This window comes from Mustela putorius, unplaced genomic scaffold (genome assembly GCF_011764305.1).
Source record: "Mustela putorius furo isolate JIRA1106 unplaced genomic scaffold, ASM1176430v1.1 tig00003870_pilon_pilon_pilon, whole genome shotgun sequence".
Taxonomy (NCBI): Eukaryota; Metazoa; Chordata; class Mammalia; order Carnivora; family Mustelidae; genus Mustela; species Mustela putorius.
In genome coordinates this window covers 2,562,472-2,582,570 of record NW_025422022.1, presented here as the reverse complement: position 1 = coordinate 2,582,570, position 20,099 = coordinate 2,562,472, and positions in this window count along the sequence as shown.

Below are 20,099 nucleotides of genomic sequence, written 5' to 3'. Positions count from 1 at the left end.
GCCATCTTGGACTTACCCTGCTTTGTGCAGTAGAGGTACCAAGGCTTGGTCTTCTGAAGGTGGGTTATTTTTCTATAATGTCCTAAGAGATGGTCAAAAGTCCTCCTGCTGGTTTCCTTTTACCCCCCAATTACACAAGTAATGAGTTAGGCTTTTAAGTCTTATAGGCTTTTCTTTTCTTTCTTTTTTTTTTTTTTAGACTTTGTCAGAGAGAGAGTGAGAGAGAGAATGGGAGAGAGAGCAGGAGCGGCGGGAGGGCCAGAGGGAGAAGCTGGCTCCCCGCGGAGCAAGGAGCCTGATGTGGGATTCGATTCTAGGACCCTGGGATCACGACCTAAGCTGAAGACAGAGGCTTAACCGAATGAGCCACCCAGGTGTCCCATAAATCTCAGAGACTTTTCATCAGGAGTTTCTGTTATGACGCGATTATCTAGGATGGAGAGCAGCAGTCACCCAGAGTCTTACCAAGATTTCCTGCCGGCCACGTGGAGGCCAGAGTGGAGTGACCAGGCCGGTGAAGGGCTCATTACCACTGGGCCTTAGGGAATGTCAGGCAGGAAGCTGCCCTCCCCGAGGATTTTCGACGGCTGACCCTGGTTCTGCAGCGACAGCAGCCCTCAGAGTTCGGGGCTCTACAATTATTCAGAAAAGAGAGAGGATAATGCATATCCATTTTACCTGCTTGAAACTAATAGGCAGCTTCCTTCTGGGATTTACTCTCTGTACCAATTAATTTATAATCTATTCCACCTTCTCTTTCCCTACCTGCCAGTCACCGCTCTTTTCTGGGATAGCTGCGTGGAGGAGATGACGATTGTCTACAAGGTGTTTGCTGCAGTTCACTGCGCTGCTCTGGGAACGTGTGGCCCCTCCCACCTCTCAGCCATCGTCCCTCCCCTTTCTCAGTTCTTGTTCTGCTCCTTGCATGGTTTTTGAACTTACTGCTGAAGGAGCTTTGAGCCCTTTTGGTGGAATGAATTTCCATTGACCCGTGTACGAAGAGTGCGTACTCAGGGACCCCAAACATAGGTATATGATAAACTGTGCAAACAGGGGTGGGGAAATCTAGCTGTTTACTCGAACAGTTCAGTGTCTCAGATTCAGATGATGGAAGCCAGCCTGTCTGGTCTTGGCTCGCAGCCCCTGAGTTGCAGTCCTGCTTCTGGGAAGACGAGCCCAAAGGCTACCGTGTTCAGTTGAAGGGGAGTCATACTGGCTTTCCACTGAGAACAGACCATGTATTTCCTTTGTCACTTCCATGTCTCTTTGGATGATCATGTGGAGAGACAGGCCGGCTTGTCGCAGGAAGGAGTTTGGTAGCAAGCACCGGCAAACATCTGGTTCCTTGTACTTCCTGTTTGACTGGTGCATGCAAAATTTGAGTATTTTTCAAAGATGGCTTTAACTTGGAGCACCTGGGTGGCTCAGTAGTTAAGCGTCTGCCATTGGCTCAGGTCATGATTCCAGCATCCTGGGATCAAGCCCCGTATCGGGCTCCCTGCTTGGAGGGGAGCCTGCTTCTCCCTCTCCAGCTCTCCCGTGCTTGTGCCCTCTCTCACTCGCTCTCTCTGTCATAAATAAATTAAATAAATAAATAAAATCTTTAAAGGGGGCACCTGGGTGGCTCACTGGGTTAAGCTTCTGGCTCAGGTCATGATCTCAGGGTCCTGGGATCTAGCTCCGCATCAGGCTGTCTGCTCAGCGGGGAGCCTGCTTCCCGCTTCACTTTCCACCTGCCTTTCGGCCTACTTGTGATCTCTCTCTGTCAAATAAGTAAATAAAATCTTTTTTTTTTTTTAAAGATGGCTTTAACTCTTTAACTTTTAAAATGTTTCTAGTTCTGGTTAGTCTTTTTAGATTAAAAAAAAGAAGAAGAATGTGTCTGTGTTGCTTGGCTTACACCATAGATGCAAAACATATCAGTTCCTTCAGGTATCTCAATCCCTTGTAAACTGGCAGCTCTGGGGTATGTTTTAAAATCTGGCAGTGGTGTTTGTTTGTTTGTTTGTTTGTTTTTCCCTCTGTAGTAGAAAGGGAGGGGAATTGCTGATGTAATGCATGTCAGAGCACTTGAAGTAAATTTGTTTTCCGGTGGCAAGGCATGATCCCACCTGCCTGGCCTGCCTTCTTATGAGAGGCCGATTGCAGCCATGTCCAGCCTTCTCCAAGTGTCAGCTGCTGAAAAGCAGAGGCTGCAGGCATTTCTGGTGGTTTATCGTAGGGTGTGTTCTCTCTCTACAGCTAAAGCAACAGGTTCCTAGAAACAAGCATCAGAAATATTTTGCATGTATTTTCAGTAGAGCCATAAAAAAGTTATTCACTCGTTTGGAAAGATGCCATGATTTATGCGTAGTGATAAAATTGTTTAAATGATTTCTTTTCTTTTCTTTTGGGGGGGCTGAGGTTTGGAGGTAGAGAGAGCATCTTAAGCAGGTGCACACACAGTGCAGAGCCTGACACAGGGCTCCACCTCAGGACCCTGAGCCGAAATCAGGAGTAGGATGCTGGTTAGTGCCGCTAACCACTTTGGTAGCCAGGCTTGGTATTAAGGGAATTACATACATGAAAACCTGAAAAGGCTTGTGAAAACATAATCATGAATGTGGTAAATCAGCCCAGGCCTGATGCAGGGGCCTCACGGATGCAGTGGCTTCTTAGCCTGATTCCTTATGCTGGAGTGAGAGTGCATTCAACACTCTTGAGGGAGAGGGTACCTTTCTAGCACTCAGCTGATTAACCCCACCCTGGAAAAACAAGGAAGGAAAAAAAAACCCTAACATTTTTTTTACTATCTTTCATTTAATCGGCACTGTGCTAATGGTATCAGTTATTATTTCACACTTTTTCTGTTATTTGACATGAAATCTAAATAGTTCGTGAAGTTGGTTGGTGGTGAGAAGAACACATAGAAAAGGTGATGGTGAAGGTTGCCCATGGGGCTTGCAGTGTCCAACCTGCGTCCTTGCACATTCAGCTCTCAGATGAGCTTTTCCTCCTTTTCACCTTTCTCAGCCTTCATCGTGGAGTGACCAGACCACAGTCTGCCTCACTTGAGAATGGAAAGTTGGGGGGTGGGGTGAGCAGGGGGACAGGTACACCTGCACAGTCCCCTGCCTTGTGTCAATTCCCATTTGTGGGTTCCACTGGGTGTTGACATTATTCTGGACTTTACCGAAACAATGTACAGCTGGCTTTTAATACCTTTTTGGGAAATTTATCCCTTCAGAGGTTAGACAGGGAAGAAGAGGGATCTGTTTTCAAACAATAAAAGAGACCATGCTACCTTTTGCAGGTCCCATTAGAATTCTGATCTCTTTTAGGGCTCCCAGACCCAATTCCAATGTGTGGGTGGATCTCCTCTCACATCACCAAAAAAATGCTCAGGCAATTCATTGAGAATTCAATGCAATTCTGATGTTATCTACCGGAAGATAGCATCAGATCCCATAGGTGAAGGGTTCATTCAGTTGTCCAAGTCTGCTTCCCACCCCCACTTCAGATGCCAGGTGCAAGCCCCAGCCTGTTGTTACCAGTGCCTCTGACCAGCCACTACAGATTGGACATTCCTGTGACCCCCTCCTCTGCTTTAATTTGCTAGAGTGGCCCACAAAACTCAGGGAAACACAACCTTACATTTACCATTTTATTAAGGGATAAAGGATATAAATCAATAGCCAGATGAAGAGACACTTAGGGCAAGGTCCTAAACAAAGAAGCTTCTATCTTCGTGGAGCTTGGTGCCCAAAATAGTGGCACATGGAAGCAGTCTAATTTCCCAAGTGAGGAAGCTCTTTAAAAGAAAAAAAAAAAAAAAAAGACTCAAAGGCTTTTTTGTTTGTTTGTTTTTTGTGGAAGTGTCATTGTATAGACTGATTGACTAAGTCATTGGCCATTGGCTGATTCAACCTCTAGCTCCTCTCTCCTCCCTGGAGAAGAGACTAAAAATTCCAACCCTTTGATCACATCCTTGGTCCTCCTGCCAGCCAGCCCCCTGCCCTTGGGTGGGGTCCAAAAATAACAAGACACCAATTTCACAATTATGGCTCTGCAGCAGTTTTAGGAACTATGGAAATAGACCAAATATATCTGAGAAATATGACCAAATATATATTTCTCATAAACGATTATTTTGCATGATCTTAATAGATCCTTAAAGGACTCAATTCATATCTTTTATATTGGTTATTGTTAAGTCAGACATTTATGCTAGAGACCAGGAGAGGGCAGCATTAATAAGTACCCCCCCAACCAAGTTTTAGGAGAATAAATTGAGAAGAGACTACATATATGCTTTCTTTCCTTTCTTTTTTTTTTTTCAAGGGTGTAGGAAAATATTTTAATTTTAGCAGGAGACTACTCATTTTCTCTCCCTCTCATTCCTTCTTCCCAATCCACTGTGAGCAAAGTTATTTGAGAACAGAGTAGGGTGTGGTTTTGCAGAGCAGTGCTGTTGCTGTTAGTTTTGAACATCAAGATATAAAGGAAGGAGGTCTCCATGTTTCTTTTCTTTTTAACATTAAGGACTTTGACTCAGGCCCTTTAGCAATGTCATGTCATGAAAGATTAACAGCTTGAGACTCAGGAGACCCAGGTTCTGGCTGTGTTCTATTCTGAGAGCTCCCATATACCAATGGGAAATCTCTGCCTCAGTTTCCTAAGCTCATCCTTCTGGGTCCTTCATACCTCTGGCATAGTCTAAGTCCTCACATTTTCATTAGTGTTGATTTGTAGTTTCGAACTGTAACTGAAGACAGTGTATTTATGGTGTCCTGGTGCTGCCTATTTCTTCCCTGTTGGCTCTTAAGACATGGCATATATTGAGTTAGGAATCCTTTTGTAGTAAAAATGACTTCAAAACTATTTTCCTGGTGAATATCTTTTCCACTTTTCAAGTCCTAGGATTTCTGCTCTGTGATCTATCAACAGTGAGGACGTTTACGTACTGCATATGAGCTATTTTATGCTAACGAGCTCTTCTTTTCCCACCCCTTTCCCAGACATTACCTTATAAAATTTACCAAGCCATATTTGCTCTGGAGGGCCGCCATGGTGAAATCTACCACCCTTGGCCTTAAACAGAGGAAGTGCCCTGGCTAAGAAGTTAACGAGAGGAAGGGACATCTCTAGGGCTGCTCTCAGGCTGCGATGTCAGGATATACCTTTCTAACCGGTCCTGTTCTATATGGTAGATACAGTCAAGGGTATTAGAGAGCTATATTTTAGATACAGTGGAGCCTTATCTGCTCCTGTGGCCTGATTGATTTCCAAATACTCTGCTGTGCATTATTTCTATTTAAAAAGTGTGGCTAAGCTTAAACTGTGGAAAGAGCCCAGATGTCCATTGACAGATGAATAGATAAAGAAGATGTTAGTGAAATATTAGTCAGCCATTAAAAAGAATGAAATCTTGCTATTTGCAATGACATGTATGGAACTAAAGGGTATAATGCTAAGTGAGTCAGTCAGAGAAAGACAAACATCATTTGATTTCACTCATATGTGGAATTTAAGAAAGAAAACAGATGAGCATGGGGAAGGGAAAGATGGAAACAGAGAGGGAGAAAAACCATAAGAGGCTCTTAACTCTAGGAAACAAACCGAGGATCACTGGAGCAGAGGTGGGCGGGGGGATGGAGTAAGTGGGTGGTGGGCATTCAGGAGGGCGCGTGATGGAATGAGCACGTGGTGTTATATGCAACTGATGAAACACTAAATTCTACCTGAAACTGACAGTACACTGTGTGTTAATTAAATTGAATTTAAATTTTAAAAAGTGTGGCTAACCAACTCAAACAAGTTGATAGAGGGCAATTTTATTGTAATTTGAGTGGAAAGCCTTGTGAAATATTTTAAAATTACTGTAGCATACCAATTTTTAAAATAATTTATGCGACCCACCTGAGTTCAATTTCTCCCAACATCAGAGTTATGGTAGGAAATTATGAATGTGAGTAAAACTAGAATGAACTCACCAATATCTCTGCTTTGACTATGTTCATTGCCCTGCCATGATTAAGGTACCAGTGTTTCCTCTACTAAATCTTACCCATCCATTAAGATCTCAATTTCTTCCTTCTGTGATTTTCCCTCCCTTGAACGTCTCTAAGACCCATTTGATTAGCCACCACCTTGCCCTATAGATTTTTTTTCTCGTTTTGTATCCCAGAATATGTTTTAATTCCCATGAGGTCAGGAGATGTTATCCTATGTTGCTTCTGCACTGGTAGCACCATTTAGCTCAGTGTTTTGTGTCTAAGTAAGAGGTTATGTTTCTCAAGCTGGATCACAGGTGATATCACAGTGATAAATTCTGCAAGAGGACATAACAGTCCTTAATGTATACACACCTAATAATAAAGTGTCAAAATACACAAGGTAAGAACTGACAGAACTACAGTGAGAAATAGATGAAACCACGATTATGGTGAGAGACTTCAGCAACACTCTCTTGGTAATTGACAAACCCCGCAGGCAGAAGTCAGTAAGGACTGATGGGACAACATGATAAATCAAGCAGATCTAACTGAGTACTTCAAGTGAACCAGACCTTGTAGACTGCCTCATCCAACAGCAAGACAATATACCATACATACATTCATGTACATAACAACAAACCATCAGAATATATGAAGCACAAATTGACAGAATTAAAGGGAGAAATAGAGAGTTCTACAAAAATACTTGAAGACTTAATACCTGCACTCTCAGTAATAGAATAACCAGACAGAGGATAAGTAAGAAAATAGAAGACTTGAACAACATGATATCCCAACTACGTGTAATAGACATATATGGAATATTCTACCCCAAAATAACAGAATGCATATTCTTCTCATGTATATGTGGGACACTCTGCAGGATAAGCCACAAATCTTAATACACAGATAACTCTCAATATAATTAACAATATAACTATCATATATAATATCTTCTCTGACCACAACAGGATAAAGTTAGAAATTAAGACAGAAGTAAAACTAGAGGGGTGTCTGGGTGGTTCAGTCAGTTAAGCGTCTGCTTTGGGTCATATCGTGATCCTGGGGTTCTGGGATTGAGTCCTGCATCAGGCTCCGTGCTCAGTGGGGAGCCTGCTTCTCCCTCTGGCTGCCGCTCCTCCTGCTCTCTCTCTCTCTGACAACTAAATAAATAAAATCTTAAAAAAAAAAAGAAGGAAAAAACTAAAAGTTTACAAATTTGTGGAAACTAACACACACTTTTTTATTTAAAGGTTTATTTATTAGAGGGAGAGAGAGAGCAAGTGAGCATGCAAACAGGGGGAGGGCTGGAGGGAATCTCAAGCAGACTCTGTGCTGAGTATGGGGCCCCATGCAGGGCTCAATCCCATGACCCATGAAATCATGACCTGAGCTGAAACCTAGTCTCAGATGCTCAACCGAATGAGCCACCCAGGTTCCCCTTAACAACAAACTCTCAAACAGCAAGTGGGGAATGCCTGGGTGGCTCATTTGGTTAGGCATCTGCCTTTGACTCAGGTCATGATTGGGATCGATTCCTGCATTGGGCTCTTTGCTTGGGAAGAGCCCAATGCAGGAAACTTGCTTCTCCATCAGCTTGCCACTCCCCCTGGTCATGTGTGCTCTCTCTCTCTCACTCTGACCAATAAGTGGATAAAATCTTAAAAACACACAACAATAAATGGGTCAAATAAGAAATCACACACCAAAACCTAAGGGACCCAGCAAAACCAGTGCTAAGAGAGAAATTTACATTTTTACATAAAAAAGGAAAATCTCAAATCTATAACCGAACATTACAATTTAAGGAATTAGAAAAAGAAGAACATGTTAAGCTCAAATCTAGTACAGGGAAGGAAATAAATATTAGAGTAGAGATAAATAAAATAGAGAAGAGAAAAATCAATGAAACCAAAAGCTATTTGAAAAGATCAACAAAATTGATAAATTTTTAGCTAGATAAAGAAGGCAGAAAGACTTGGGATGCCTGGAAGGCTCAGTTGGTTAAACATCGAGTCTCGTGTCGAGCTTCCTGCTGAGTGGAGAGTCTGCTTCTCCCTCTAACCTCTCCCCTCTAATGCTCTCTCTCTCAAATAAATAAATAAAACCTTAAAAAAAGAAGACAGAAGTCTCAAATTATTAAAATCAGAAATTACACCATATACAAAGTTTAACTCAAAATGGGTCAAAGATATAAATTTAAGAGCTAAAACTGTAAAACTCTTCAAAGAAAACATAGGGGGAAAGCTTCATGATATTATATTTCACAATCACTTCTTCAATATGAAACCAAAGGCTTGGCAACAAAAGAAAAATAGACAAATTAGACTTTATAAAAATGAAAAAATTTTGCGCATCACTATTAACAGAGTAAGGAGGCAACCCTCGGAATGGGAGAAAATATTTACAAATCAAATTTATAGTAAAGTATTAATACCCAGAATTCAACAGTAACAAAAACTTGATTAAAAAATAGGCAAAGTTTGGGGTAAATTGGAAGGGGAGGTGAATCATGAGAGACTATGGACTCTGAAAAACAATCTAAGGGGTTTGAAGTGGCGGGGGTGTGGGAGGTTGGGGTATCAGGTGGTGGGTATTATAGAGGGCATGGATTGCATGGAGCACTGGGTGTGGTGAAAAAATAATGAATACTGTTTTTCTGAAAATAAATAAATTGAAAAAATTTTTAAAAAGTAGGCAAAGTACTTGAATAGATTTTTCTCCAAAGAAAATATACAAATGACCAATAAGCACATGAAAAGATGTTCAGTGTCACTTATCATTAGAGAAGTGTAAACCAAAACCATAATGGGATACCACCTGACACCCATTAAGGATGGGCTACCATTTAAAACAAACAAATAAGCAAGCAAACAAAAAAAAATAAGAAATGTTAGTAAGGATGTGGAAAAATTGGGACACTTGGACACTGCTGGTGAGAATGAAAAGAAGTACGTCCACTATGCAAAACATATGGTTATCCCTTAAAAAATTAAAAATACAATTACCATATGATGCAGTAATTCCAATTCTGGGTATTTACCCAAAAGACTTGAAATCAAGGACACTAAGATATAAACTTACACACACGTTTATAGCAACATTATTCTCAATAGCCGAAAGGGGGAAGAAACCCAAGTGTCCATCAATGGATGAATTGAAAAATGTGGTAATACATACAGTGGAATATTATTTAGCCTTAAAAAGAGAGGAAATTTCAGACACACACTATAATAAATAAGGTAATCAGAAAAACAGAAATACTGTATGATTCTATTCATATGAGGTATCTGGAGTTACCAAGTTCACAGAGACAGAAAGTAGAATTGCAATCAGCAGGGACTGAGGGGAGGTGGGAATGGGAAGTTATTATTTGATGGATACAGAGTTTGAGTTTTACAAGATGGGAAAAAATTCTACAGTTGGGTGGAGTTGATGATTGCACAAAAATGTGAGTGTACTTAATGCTACTGAATAGCATACTTATTAAAAAAATGCTTAAAGTGGTAAATTTTATGTTGTGTATATTTCACCATAATTTTAAAAAATAAACAACATTTAAAAAAAAATGAACAGACTATGGCCACATACAATGCATGGATGAATATCACCATCATAACGTTGCAGAAAAGAAATCAGATGTGAAAGTTTACAAACTATAATTCCATTTATGTATCTTTAAAAAAAATGGAAAAACAAAACTGAGGTCTGGCTTCCAGTAATAGTGACAAATAATAATGATAAAATCTGGACAAAATATCATATATAGTTATATAGAAATATTGATCTATATATAATATATATTGATATATATTGATCTAATATAATACACATATATGTGTGTATGTATTTCCAGAAAGCAAGCAGAAGAGGCGGGGAGTCTTGAATGATAGGAATTGCTACAGAAAATATTTGCAAGTTTGAGTCTTTTTGCCTCCAGGCACTTCATAATCTGTCCATGGACCATGTAGGCAGAAAACCACAATCTTACTGGTGGTGTCAGAGAGGATATATTTAGGGGCTAGCAGAGTAGGTAGAAAGTTAGGGAAGAAATTCTGGAAGGGAAAGATCCATGAGGGGGTCAATTCCAAATACATATGGAAGTTCTCCTAAATAAGGTATAGGTCTTTATTTATTTTTTTAAGATTTTATTTATTTATTTGACAGGGAGAGAGGGAGAGAGGCAATAGAAGCAAGAAGTGGGAGAGGGAGAAGCAGGTTTCCCGCTAAGCAGGGAGCCTGATGCAGGGCTCCATGCCAGGACCCTGGGATCCATTATCTGAGCTGAAGGCAGGCACTGAACAACTGAGCCACTCAGTCACCCAGGGATAGATTTTTAAACCGTAGAACTACAGAGCATCTCTTAGGGGGCTCAGCCTGAAAGAGGATTTCAGCTGCACCCACTGTAGGTAAGGTTTTGAGTCTAGCCCATTAATTCTGTCCTAGGAAAATAACCCTCTTCAAAGGAATACAACAGAATCCAGGTCTCTATAGCTATTGTTGATAATATCTAGTATGCAATTTAAAAAAATCATGAGATGCATGAAGAAGCAGGAAAATGTACTCTATATACAAGACAAAAAGCAGACCGTGGGAACTATCCTTGAGATATCCAAGGTGTTGCAATTATCAGACAAGGATTTGAAATCAGCTCTTATAAGTATGTTTCTGGGGGTAAAGGAAAATATTCTCATAATTAATAAACAGATGTGGAAACTTAGCAGAGAAACAAAAATTATTTTAAAAAAGATGACAAAGGAAAAGGAATTAACTTTTGAGCTTGTCAAAAATTAAAAACCCAACATTTGGTAGAAAACCTAAATTTTTAGATCCAAGAAGTTTTTTTTTTTTTTAAACTTCTAAAACTTAAAACTTTAAAACTTTAAAGAGGAGCCCTTGGGTGGCTCAGTGGGTTAAAGCCTCTGCCTTCAGCTCAGGTCATGGTCTCAGGGTCCTGGGATTGAGCCCCGCATCTGGCTCTCTGCTCAGCGGGGATCCTGCTTCCCTTCCTCTCTCTCTGCTGCCTCTCTGCCTACTTGTGATCGCTGTCTGTCAAATAAATAAATAAAATCTTTTTTAAAAAAGAAAATACAAATAAAACTAAACCTAAGCACATTATAGTCAAACTGCAAAAATCCAAAGATGATAAGATCTTGAAAGCAGCCAGGGAAGGACACTATGCCACATATAGGGAATAATATGAATGATGCATGATATTATCAAGAACAAGAGACAAATCAACAATGAAATGATATCTTTAAAGTGCAGGGAAGAAAGTCAATATGAACATAGGATTCCACATCCACTCAGCAAAACTCTCCTTCAAAATGAAACAGAAGTCACAGTGGGATGCCACACACCTATTAGAAATGACTAAAATAAGAATAAAACTGCAAATAGCAAGTACTTTCAAGGCTCTGGCATAACTAGGACTGGAAATGCAAAATGGTACAGTGTTTGGAAAATAATTTAGCAGTTTTTTTTAAAAGTTAAACATTAGATAACCTAGATATTTCAATTCTAGGTATTTAGTGAAGTAAATTGAAAACTAATGTTTTAGTTAGTTTATATTTATATTTATAGTCATATTTATAGTCATGTTAGTCATAACTTCCAAAAGTTGGAAATAAACCAGGTGTTCTTCAACAGGTGAGCGAGTAAGTAAACTACCATGTGTCCACATAATAGAATACTACTGACAACAAAAGGAGCAAATTCTGGATTCACACAAGGACATGGATGTATCTTAAATGCATTTTTCTAAGTGAAGGAAGTCAGACCCCAAAAGCTATATACTGCATGATTCTATTTACACGACTTTCTAGGAAAGGAAAAATTATAGGGATAAAAACGGCAGTGGTTGTCAAGGGGTAAGGTGAGCAGACGAGTGATCTTTATTGAATCTACAGGGTTAGCCATTTAAGACATCAGTTACATTTGTGATCAAGGGAGGGAGAAAGTGATTGTCAGGGAACCTGAGCAAAGCTGGCTCAAGCTCTTGGTCACACAGGTGTATTCCAATCTGTAATAATTCACTGAACTTTACATGAATAGTTTCTACATATATTTCAGGATGCATGTTATAGGTCAATTAAAAATTTTTTAAAGATTTATTTATTTGAGAGAGAGTGCACATGAGCTGGGGGGAGGGGTGGTGGGAGAAGCAGAGCAGGGAGCCCATCACAGGACCTTGGGATTATGACCTGAGCGGAAGGTAGTCTTTTAACCTCCTGAGCCACCCAGGCATCCCTATGTCAATTACAATTTAGATACTACATACTTGCATAAAAATCCTAACTCAATATCTCAGAATAGCAACAGTATTTTGTTGTGTTTTTGTTCAAATAAAAATGTTTGCTCATGGCATCATCAAATGGATTTTAATATTCCAAAGTTGACCGTCCTAAACTTTGCGTGAGCTCTGAGGGTCTTTCCATTTTTGCTTCAATTTGGAAAGTTGCATGGTTTTGATTTTTTATGATGAAAGTTTTTTCCAGAGAAGTCCTCCCTTCCTAAGACCTGTACTAACACCAGGACACATAGCACTGTGCCTTGCACACTGTGTACACAATACTCGTGAAACTGTGTTGACAGGAACAAACCTAGGAGAGACTTGTTCGTGCATAGGCTGGTGAGCAGGTGCTGGCACATGAGACTGAAAGGTTACACTCTGCAGCCAATGTTTTTATACTTATTTGATCAACTGTTTGCAATTAATTCATCCAATGATGCTAGTTTAACACAGTGGTTAAACCAACTGGCCACACACTGTGATCACCCGAGGAGCTATAAAAAACGCTGATGCACAGATTCCAGTCTGGGGATTCAGATGTAATTGATCTGTTGTAATTTGGGTTCTGGGAAATTCAAAAGCCCCCCCCCCCCCAAGATGATTTCATAGGGAGCCCCGGGCTGCAGACCACAGATTCTGGCCCGGGGATGCAATCAGCTGTAAGTGATTTCCATGTGTGCTCTGGAGTCTCAGAAAACAGCGCTGCCCTGTTGAAATCAAAGGGCTACTTGGGATTTCCCAGCTATTTGTCTAAACTGCAACAGGAGGAAATGTCTTCTTAGCAGATCTATCTTTATGTCACTTGCTTTCAGAATAATGGGTTGCTTTGGGCACAGCAGTTTGATTTCGTCTGTGTTGAAAATCATTAACAGCCTACAGATACCAAAAAGGGATGAAAAGAATTCACAAACATGTGGAGTGCATTATACATGTTTTCAAATTTCTCCTATGATTAGAAAGGAAAACTACGCGGCTGAAGACTTGATTTCCTAAACTCAGCCCTCAGTCATTTCCCTAAATTATTCCAAGTCTTTCCAAGACACTTAGAGTTCTCGGCAGGGGATTATTCCCAGTGTGAAGAGTCCGAGATGGATGCTGATCTCAAAGGAGTTCTGCAGAAGCCTCACCTGAGAAACTCCGAGGAGGTTCCCGAAGCCTTGGGAGCAGCGTGGTGCTTGTGGAGGTAGGGGAGCCCGGCCGCCGTTTTGGGCGGGGGGTGGATATGCGCCCCACCCCAGCCACTTAGTTGCTTTGAGGCTTTGGACAAGTTTCTTGACTAGGATGACAGTTACATAAACCTCTTGGAGGAAAAGGCAGAAGGGCCCCGATTGCAAAAACACCAGCGATTCTTCATTCTTCCTCGCGGCGCACGCCCTTGGCGGTGTGATTTTTACTGCTGTTCCCATCCAGAGGCCGACTCCCTTCCTTCCGTCACACAGTGGTATGACGACAGGATGGCAGTTTGGGGCACGAGCCCAAAAGGTCTTAGATGCTTCGCTTTTTCTTTCAGAATACAGCTGTCTCCCAGCCCCTGTGAGCCGGCTGCAGGAGGAGAGGTAATGAGGAAGAGAGCCAGGTGCGCACCTGACAGCCAGCGCACCCCCAGAAGCCTCGTCAGCCGCTGAGCATGCGCGTGAAGGAGCCCAGCCGAGGCCGGACGGGTCCTGCGGAATCCCGCCCAAACTGCAGACCAGCTCAGTCAGGAGCTAGATAAGTACCGGGGTGGTTTGTTACACGGTAGCTAACTAGTACATACTCCCGTTGCAGACACGATGTCAAGACTCAGTGACAGAGTGGTTGGTTACAAGTTACCTGGCAGACAGTAGGCGTCCTAGAGGTGCTGGTTTCCCTCTTCCCCTACTGAAAGTCGCATCTCTCCTTTACACAGAAATACGTGTAGACGTGTATGAATGTGATTGGTGCTGAGGCTCACACAGCACCCCACACTGCAAGAGGAAGTGGGCGACCAGAGCCTGACCTCGAGGGCCCAGGGCCAGACTGCAGAAAAAGCAGTTTGCCTTCATTCCCTCCGAATCTAAACTTTGGAGGTCAAGGCTGTGGACAGATCTGAAGACATGGCGTTCCCTCCTTCAGGGACCCCCACCCTCCTTCCATTGTAGTCTGACCTCTGGGAAGGGGGGATGGACCCATGCCAGGAAGCAGTTGGAAAGCCATGCTCTCCTTTAGGAAACTTCCTCTCGGGCCCTGACTGGTCTCACCTCTGGCTGAGGAGACAGGGTGGTGGGGAAGGGGTGAGGCGTCTGGAAGAGAAGGGGATGTGGGGGTGCTTCACCTCCCGAGGTCAAGAGAAGTCACAGCCCTGACTCCCCATGTGGCAGCAATACTCAACACAGGCGGGTCCTCAGCACCTAGAGTGTGGCTGGTCCAAGTTATGATGCCCTGAACATGCAAAATAGAGTGAATTTCAAAGATTTAATCAAGAAAGTGAAATATCTCATTAATAACTTTATGTTGGTGACACATTAAAACAATGTCTTAGATATATGAGGTTAAATAAATTCCTAGTAATACCACCAGTTTTGCCTGCTTTTTTTTTTTTTTTTTAATTTTCTCTAATGTGCGTGTTGAGATTTTAAAACCACAGACGTGGCTCACCTCCTTCTGCTGGACATTGCTCTCTTTGAGGACTGCTTCTTTTTCAAAGCCCAGGCTGCCTCCTCAGAAGGACAGAGGCCAGGAAGTTTAGGAAATCTGAAATTTTCTTTTATTTATTTTTAAATATTTTATTTATTTATTTGACAGAGATACAATGAGAGAGGGAATACAAGCAGGGGGAGTGGCAGGCAGAGCGAGAAGCAGGCCTCCCGCTGAGCAGGGAGCCAAATGAGGGGCTCGATCCCAGGACCTTGGGATCATGACCTGAGCAGGACGGATGCTTAACTTACTCAGCCATCCAGGCGCTCCAGGAAATCTGAAATTTTAAAAGAATTTGGGATTTTACTGGTTCTGTTTGTGAATAAGGGATTTGATAAGGCTCTAAATTTAAGGGTCAATATTAAAAATAAAATTCTTTCAACATCGTGCTATGAACTGGTATCGTTTTGCACGGGGGTTGCAGAAGCAATGCGAAGACATGGTCCTTGGCTCTAGACCTAGACCTTGGCTCCAGAAGACATGGATTGGCTCCAGGTCCTGGTATTTCCATTTTACATTAGATCCCCTTCCTCCAGGGTGATGAGGAATAAGCCTGAAATGAAGTTTGATGCTCTCGCAAACCAAAGGATTTTTCTTTCTGTGGTTTTACCAGCATTTTTCGTTGCTAATATCAGAAATACCAGCTGCAGACCACAGCTGGGAAAAAGAGCGTAATGAATTGAGTCTAGAATCAGACAGCAGCTAATTTTCACAGGCATGTGTGTTACCTCACTTCCAACAATTCCAGTGTGTTCTCAGGACTTAGTCTACACCAAGCGTTAGACCGTGACAGTCCCCAGTGCCATCAGTGGTATAGAAAGGGGACTGTGCCCTGTGCCCTGCACCCAGACAGTGCTGAGAAGAGAGCAAATCTTCACAAAAACACTAAATAATCCTGCTCTCTAGTGAGAGCAAGGCTGACGGTCGTTAGTTGATGCAAGGCAACTTCTTTTTCTTTTCCAATAAACGACATTTTCAAGGAGAGAAGCCTAGTCTCCACGCAGTGCTTCCGTGGTTACTCAGGGATATGACCGAATTCAAGAGGAACAAAGGAGATGAACTCCACATTTTAACTGTAAACAGATGTGTCACTGAAAACTTTCAGATCCATAAATCTATAGATGTGTTAATCATCACAGTACTGTGAGATGCAGGGAAACGCTAAAACAGGTGCCACTTCTTATATATCCACCCCCCTTTGTAAACGTCTCAAGTTCCTAAGTGCAGATACTCTATGAGGGAAAAAAAAATCTCATTGACATATTATTATAAAATTGTTTTTTTTTTCATTTTGTTAACTTTAAAGCCAAAGATATATAGTTCTACATTGGGCATACTGCATTTTTTGTAAAAACTCTTGAGTGTGAAAACCTTCCTTACTTCAATTATTAACAATAATTGCGAAACTGCCCATTCTGCAAAGAATACTCTTCCAGGAACTGTGGGGAGATGGAAAAGATATAACCAGTTTTGCTCCCATGACCTGGCGAGACCCTCAGAGCTGGGGTAGAGATCGTCTCTCTGGGGCTTAGCACAGTGTCTGGCCAACAGCAGCTTAATTCAGAGCTTGCTGACTGGATAAATGAGTATTTCCAATGCGCATGGAGGCCCAGCACAGGTAAGTTCGAGACCCGGTGCTGGGGATGGATGTCCAGAAGCCCGCTGATGCCATCTGCATACCCACTCTTCCTGGGACTTAGCCACGGCCTGCTCCCCAGACCCAGGGCGATGCCTCCTTTCTCTCACCCGAGGTTCTTACCTCATCGCCGTCTCCCTTCCCTCAGTCTGTCCCAGCTGTCCGCCCACCTTTTATTCTGCCTTCCTCTGCTCATAGCTCTGTTCCTTCTACTTCGAGCAGTTCGCACCCCTCTCCCCTTCCCTCCCTGCCCCTCCTGCTGTCCGTCTTCCAGCAGTTCTTGTCTGCTTTTGCTCATAAAAGAACTCTTCTACCACTCTCTGCCTCATTCGCATTCAGTTCGCAATCAAACATTCACCCCACAGCTTAATATTCCACAGATCTGGAAAACAAGGAAGTCATGTTCTAGAACGGGAAACAGTGCCATCCACGTCCAGAGACCCCGGAAGTAGTTTAAGAGCCTTTAGAATCTGCAGATTCTAATTCGCATTTCCTTCTACTTACGTACGCTACTTTTCTCCAAGCACGAGCATTCAAGACAAAGTTTTATTGTGCCAGCCACAGAAAGGAATGAAGTACCTACTGAGCCCTGTTGCGACTTGGACGAGCCTTGAGAACATTATGCTAAATTAAAGAAGTGAGTCCCAAGAGTCTATTATAGGATTCCATTTGTATGAACTGCCCGGAAAAGACAAATCTAGAGGGACGGAAAGAAGACGAATGGATGCGTGGGGCCAGGGAAGGCACATGGGAGTGAAGCAGCTACAGGGAGTTTCTTTTTGACCTGGAGAAAAGGACCCAAAACTGACTGGTGCCAGTTACACACGTCTGTGCACAGACTAAAAACTATTAAATTATACACTTTAAATGAATGAATTATACAGCACATGAACTGTATCTCAAGAAGGCAATTAAAAAAAATTTTTTTTACAAATTATAAACTATTTTACACGTATAAAATTATATGGTTTACACATATTTTTTGAAGATTTTATCTATTTATTTATTTATTTATTTATTCATTTGAGAGAGAGACCGAGAAACAGCACAAAGCAGGTGGAGGGGCTCAATCCCAGGACCCTGGGATCATGACCTGAGCTGAAGGCAGATACTTAACCGACTCAACCACCTGGGCGTCCCCAAATAAACATTCTTTACCTGCCACTTGCTTAAAAATTTTACCATTACCTTTGACACCATCTCCATGGCCCTTCCCAAATATAACTCTTTTCCTCCCCTCCTAGATAGGTCATTCTTCTGAAGTTTTTAAAAAATTATAATTCCACTTTCAAGATAGTTTTGGTACATATATCTCTCTAAATATAGTATATTGTTTAGCTTTTCAAGTCTCTAGACTTTTTTACAGATTTATGTGCCAAATATACTTCTGTCACTCCTGTTTCTCTTCCCACATCTTATTTTTTTAGAGCTTTTCATGTTTTTAAAATCTCTTATTCAATTCTATGCATTGTTTACTAATTAGTCTGTAAGTGGAAGATAATAAAACCTGCCTCAGAGAGGATTTTTTGAGATAATTAATATAAAGTTCTTGGAGTAGTGCCTGATTCATTATAGGTTTCCAATATTGCATATGTAATATATATACTATTATTACATAATTACTGATAATTATATATAAAATTATAGTGATTGCTCCTTTCTCTGTTAATGTGTATTATTTCATCACCTGCATTATGGATTATCAGTTTTCACATTATAGCAAAACCCGAGGTACACAGAAATGCCTCATCTTAGATATAAGAAGCTCCTGGATAGCTAAGATTTACATTTTTTACATACCAATTTACTTCTAAACATATGTTTTTTCACTTTAAACAAAATAAAAGAATGAGCTTTATAAAAAATGTCAACCATTTCCAAATTCTCTTCCAAAATTGTTATTTGAACATATGTGACAGAGCTTTAGTCAGACGGTGTGACTGTTTTGTGTTCTTTTTTCCCAGCTTTATTGAGATAAAATTGACATATAACGTTGTGTTCTGTTTTTAAAATACTCCTTCATTTGTCTATTTCATTTGTATACTTCCACTGCACACTTGGACACAGTCCACGTAGTTACCATTGTTAATATGTGCGTTGTGCTCCACCAAATTCCAACCAGCCAGAGGGAGAGGACAGGGAGCAGTCCGGCTCTGAGCCCTTCCCAGAACACCAGGGATTCAAGTCCTTGCTCGGGGGGGGGGGGGGGGGATCACACATACCATTCTCGGGGGCCACTGACGTTTTCCACAGCAGCTGCTGGGTCCAGTTTCCAAGCTGCCTGCCGCAGAGGGTAGTTTCGATCTTGTACGCCAACACCTGTGCATTTGTGGCAGCTGCTTGGAGCCCTGGGCTAGAATGGACTGTGAGGTCAAGTTTAGGTTTGGAAGGAGGGGAACCCTCTGATTTACCACCAGGGTCTTCAAGAGCTACAGCTCCCAGCACCACCCTCCCTGCCACTCCCACCTGTCATGGAATGATGTTAAGTGATTCCATGTTAGTACTGCATTCTTTTTTTTTTTTATTAAAGGTTTTTTTTAAATTTAATTTTATTTATTTATTTGACAGAGGGAGACCACAAGTAGGCAGAGAGAGTGGGGGAAGCAGGCTCCCTGCTGAGCAGAGAGCCCGATGCGGGGCTCGATCCCAGGACCCTGAGATCATGACCCCAGCCGAAGACAGAAGGTCCAACCCACTGAGCCACCCAAGCACCCCATTAGTACTGCATTCTGATGAACATACCCAGGAGCTTTCAGCAATATAGATCCAATATATTTGCACGTACCGTTGAATAAGACAGGGCTTGAAGTGTGCAGGTCCAGGTATCAGTGGATTCTTACAGTACAGTACTGTAAATGTATTTTCCTTCATTATTTTAACACTTTTTCTCTAGTTTCCTTTATTGTAAGAATATAGTATAAATACACATACCCAAAATATGTGTTCATTTATTGTTAACGTTCTCAGTGTTCTCAGTAAGGCTTCTAGTCAACGGTGGGCTGTTACTAATTAAGTTTGGGGAGAGTCAAAAGTTAGATACTGACTGATGGGGAAGGGGAGTGTCCGCATCCTAACCTCCATGTTGTTCAAAGGTCAGCTGTATATTTATAGGTACTGTGTTTTGAATTTGCAAACTGACCCTGGCATTAATTTATGTAAAATAATATTCTAACATTTTCAGAGTTGAGCATATTTAAATTCTGTTTCTGTACTTCTCATTTTATTGCATTGTAGCCCCAAAATGTGATGTGTAAAACTGTAGTCCTTTTAGATTTACTAAGTGTATTTCTGTGTTGTTAGAATATAATCAAAAGTTTTTTGTGTTTTTTTTTGTTTGTTTGTTTGTTTTTGTTTTGCTTTGCTTTTTGCAAGGCTGTTGGCTTCCCTTTTTAAAAAATTCATTTTGTTACTATATTCTTTGGGGTGTATATATACAAATCAGTTATGTTTTGTTTCCTGTGCTTTTCTTTATTATTTATTTATGCCATTCTTGGGCCATCATCCTTAGACTTTTTCTCAAATCGATGATCTAATACCTGTT